Below are 5,367 nucleotides of genomic sequence, written 5' to 3' on the forward strand. Positions count from 1 at the left end.
TTCGGGCTCAATCTCACCACTTGGATTCTCGGGTTGAAGCGGAGGATTTTTGGTGGTCCTTCGCGCTTTAACAGGAGGCGGATGTACAACCTGTCTTTTGCACCAAAAGTCAATCCATTGCTTTGAGCGAAACTTCACCCTTGTCCTTTGATTCCTTCGCAAGGTAGTGAAACGCAAAGAAACAAGAAAGTGCACGTAGTATGGACAACAAATTATTTTCTTCAATCGTTGACTTTAGGATGCTAAGTTGAGGCACCGTTTCATCATAAATCTCTCCCACAACAGGGAGACCTCCAAGTTTCTTTAGATCCCACAGGGAGATAGAAAATTCGCCTTCTACGATATGAAAGGTATTAGTACTGAGAACACCATCCTTCGAAGAAGGCACGCATGATATGTAAGTCCTTATCATAAGAATATAAGGAAGCATAGACCGCTTGACGGATAGAAGCAGTCGAAAGGATGTCACTAAAGCGAGCAAGTACATCTTCAGTCCACTCCCAATATTTTGGCATGTAGATCGATTCCCCGTAAATTTTCAGGTTGAAGGATCCCCATCTAACTTTTCCTGAGATGATTCTGCGCCCAAGTAACTCATAAGTATAATTTGTACCAGGCTTCACTTTAAGGTTATTTTTTAAAAGGTAGCGTGAGCAAGCGTCTGGTTCTCGAGTGTCAAGCTTCATGGACATTTCATTTAGCAAAGAATCCCTTGTTAGACTGGCTGCTCCACCTTCTAGCGTACGAAGCGATTTGCTTGTGAGAAAGTAAGTTTCAGATGCAGCATCTTGATCCTTGCGGTCAACTACAGAAAGATATATGTCGCTCCCCTTGCGAAATTCCTTTAGGTACACCATTGCAACCCTGCAAAAAGGACAAATACAGGTGAATATAAAGAATATGTGGGGATCTTTTACAAGTCAGAGAGGCATCGAGTCAAGAAATATATTCATCTGGCATATCTCATGGTAATGAAATAATGGTCTTCATAAAGAGGTTCGTTGTACAAGTCTTCAAAACTGTGTCGCGATGACCCGAATGGGTTCACCCTGACACAACCTGTCGCGATGACCCAAAAAATGGGTTCACCCTAACAGGCAATAAGTCTTCAAAACTGTGTCGCGATGACCCGAATGGGTTCACCCTGACACAACTTGTCGCGATGACCCAAAAATGGGTTCACCCTAACAAGCAATAAGTCTTCAAAAGTGTGTCGCGATGACCCGAATGGGTTCACCCTGACAACTGGACTGGAGGCTTAAATATTGTCTGAAGTAATAAATCTTCCGCGGTGGATAAATAAGATTGCAGTGCATGAAATACTGATAAATTGAAGCTGTTTGGCCAAAAGAAATACGGAGCATAGTCCCAAAGAAATACGGAGCATAATTCCTGCAATCACTTGCCAAAAAAAGAAGCATACAAGCAAGGGACGATATGTCCAATATGATCCGAATAACGTAAAAAAAAAAAAAAAAAAAAAAAAAAAAAAAAAAAAAAAAAAAAAAGAAGCAGCATAATTACTACCTTAAGGAGATAACAAACAAATTCCTATTTTACTTGTTGACTCCACCAAAGACGGAAGCTCAACTCAAGCTGCAAATTTCAGAAAATAAAAAAAAAATAAGCATTGTGAGGCATAAACGTGGTAACATACATGTGATATCATAATTATGGGTCATGCAATTAACGCACTAAGACTTCAAAAATTTAGCAGAAGCAAATTGTCCGCAATTGTCTTTTCATTGAAACGAGCTTGTCTCTCAGCCAAGACGTTGATGCCGATGTTCGACCGTGATGATGCTAATTTACCAATGTATGAATTATGAAATGGTCGGAAGTTCTGTCTTTCCCACCGATCTATAATACGACATTTTCACGTGAATCCCCTATAACTTAACATTTACACTTCTAATTACTTAGCATTTACACTTTACAATTCATAACATTTACACTTTCGATCATGACTTAACATTTACACTTTACAATTCAATACATTTGCATTTTTATTGTTATATTTTTGTTGACATTTCCACTTTTGTTGACATTTACACTTTTAAAGCATAACATTTACACTGCATTGCTGCTCACGTTTACACTTTTGGTGTACTTTTACACTTTTGTTGACATTTACACTTTCAGACAATCACATTTATACTTCGTTTCTGCTACACATTTCGATGTTTACTCTTTTTGCTATAGTTTTACATTTACACTTTCTGTTAATATTATAGTTTTAATTTGTGTTAGCATTCTGAAAACATTTACACTTTTGGTGTACTTTACACTTATAAAGAATCACATTTACACTGCATTTCTGCTGACATTTACACTGCATTTCTGCTGACATTTACACATGACATTACAGCACATTTACACTTTGTTTCTACTGACATTTACACTTACACTTTTGGATGTTTACTTTTACTATAGTTTTGACATTTACACTTTTGATGACATTTACACTTTCAGAACAACACATTTTCACTTTGTTTCTACTGACATTTACACTTACACTTTTGGATGTTTATTTTTACTATAGTTCTGACATTTACACTTTTGATGACATTTACACTTTTATAACAGAAAATTTACACTTCATATCTGAGGACATTTACATTTACACTTACACTCTGTGCACATTTACAGACTTGGTAAAACAGAATGGGGTTCAACCTGACAGGCAAGAGCTGTGTAAGGAGGTGGAGAAGAGGTTTACACCGTATATCGGCCAGGAGTTTGGGGGTGTTGATGATGCAGTGACTTTTTATAAGATATACGCCATTGCTTGTGGGTTTGATGTACGTAGGTACACAACAAAAAATGGCGTGGCGGTGAGATCAAGTCAAAGCTCGTCGTCTGCAATCGAGAAGGTTTCGCTCACAAGAAGCCCAAGAAAGATCGGGATGGCGGACGGATGGGGAGAATTCACAGAGGATATTCAGGGTCACTAGAGTGGGGTGTAAAGCGAGGATACGACTATATATGAAGAATGGTCTTTTAGTAATTGACCGGTTCCACGAGGGTCACAATCACGAGCTTATCTCACTTCGGACAGATAGTTCCGAAATTGTCGCAGTAACATAACAGATTATCACAAGATGATAATCGTGTCAAACTCAAGGGTTTGTAATACATAATCGATCTCTATACTAAATAAATAATTCCATTCATGTTATATTTATATGACGTATCATTAATGATTAATTGGCAAACAAGATAGGAGCAACAAAAACATACAGAATCTGCAAAGAACAAGTGAATGGATACGAAAACATTGGAGCAAGCTTAAATGATTTTAAGAACTTCCATAGGGATGTTAAATGTTTCATTCACGAACGGGATGGTCCGTTGTTTGTTGACCATTTCAAGGAAATAACTCAAACAAGAATAGGTTTCTACTTTGACTATGACCTTGACGATGATGGCAGCCTACGTAGGGCCATATGGGCGGACGGTACCGCCCGAGATAATTACAAAATTTTTGGTGATGCGGTGTCATTCGACCCAACTTACTCCACCAATAAGTATTCTATGGTATTCACACCATTCACAGGTATTGACCACCATAAACGATCCGTGACGTTACGGGGGCTCTAATTGCAAGGGAAGATTATGAGTCGTTTAATTGGGTTTTCAGCCGGTTTTTAATAGCAATGGGAGGTAAGGAACCCGAGTACATAATTACAGATCAGGACCCATGTATTATCAAATCTGTCCCTCTTGTTTTCAAGACAATACCATCGGTTCTCAGTATGTGGCATATAATGAACAAAATGCCAAATAAGTTTGGCGTATCGAGAAGCGACTATAATGACTTCATCTGTAAAATTGATAACATTATATGGGACGATGAGCTTGAGGCAGCAGAATTTGATGGTCTCTGGGAGCAAATAGTTCAAGATCATGGTGTTGGCGTAAATGATTGGTTTGCAGATACATATGCTATAAGGGGACAGTGGGTGATGGCGCATTGCAGAGACTTGAGTATGGCGTCGATTATGAGGACAACTCAAAGATCAGAGAGCGAAAATAGCTTTTTCAAGAGGTTTGAGCACAAGTCAGGAACATTGGTTGAGTTTTGGATGCGTTTTGAGAGCGCTATGGACCAACAAAGACATACACAAAAGCAGCTTGACAACATGGATAAGCACTCGTCCGCAACGGCGTCAACACATCTGGCATTAGAGATTCATGCTGCAAAGGTGTACACCTATTCAGCTTTCAACAAATTCAAACAAGAAGCCTTCTTCTCAATTGATACATGTAGAACAGGAGGTTTCACTGAGAGAGGCGAAATAGAGATAACTATTGTCAAAGATTCAACCAGAAAGAAGAATTTTGAAGTTGTGTACAGTACAGGTAGTTTACACTTCCTATGACATTTACACTTTCTGTTTTTACCTCTTTTAAATTCCTATAACTTAACATTTACACTTCTATTAGTTTGCATATACACTTCTATTAACTTAACATTTACACTTTACAATTGATGACATTTACACTTTACATCATATGACATTTACACATGTAAATCCTCTATAACTTAACATTTACACTTCTAATACCTTAACATTTACACTTCCTATTAGATTACATTTACACTTCTAATTACTTAGCATTTACACTTTACAATTCATGACATTTACACTTTAGTTCATTACATTTACACTTCTAATACCTTAACATTTACACTTCCTATTAGATTACATTTACACTTCTAATTACTTAGCATTTACACTTTACAATTCATGACATTTACACTTTAGATCATTACATTTACACTTCTAATGACTTCACATTTACACTTTACAATTCAATACATTTACACTTTACATAAGTCACACTATTTTTAACGTTCACACTTACATGATAGCTTTATCTCGATGACACAGTACACGTAAAGCAAGTCTGCAGTTGTACGATGATGTTTGAAAGAACCGGAATCCTATGCCGCCATATAATATGGATTTTTTCAGCAAGTGGGATAAAGACTATACCAGAAGATTATGTTCTGAATAGATGGATGAAAGAATATCTCCGATTAAGGATTTTCACATCTAATGGTGAAGGAACAGAAAACATGCAAGTCATCGATGAAAAACAAATTGCAATGTCAATAATGTGGTCGAAGTTCATGAAGCTGTAGGGCTCCTTCGAGACAAAGGAATAGCTGATGTTGACAGCTTTTCCACTGTAATTAGATCATTTAGACAGTCCCTCTCACCATTAGAGGAAGTGTTGAATAAAAATCAACAAATGGAGAAATTTCTGAATTGTACGGCATGTGAGGTAGTCACGATATTGCCACCAAAGAATTCGAAAAACAAGGGGACCGGAAAAAGATTCTTTGTCGTCGACAAAACA

This window comes from Silene latifolia, chromosome 8, assembly GCF_048544455.1.
Source record: "Silene latifolia isolate original U9 population chromosome 8, ASM4854445v1, whole genome shotgun sequence".
Lineage (NCBI taxonomy): Eukaryota > Viridiplantae > Streptophyta > Magnoliopsida > Caryophyllales > Caryophyllaceae > Silene > Silene latifolia.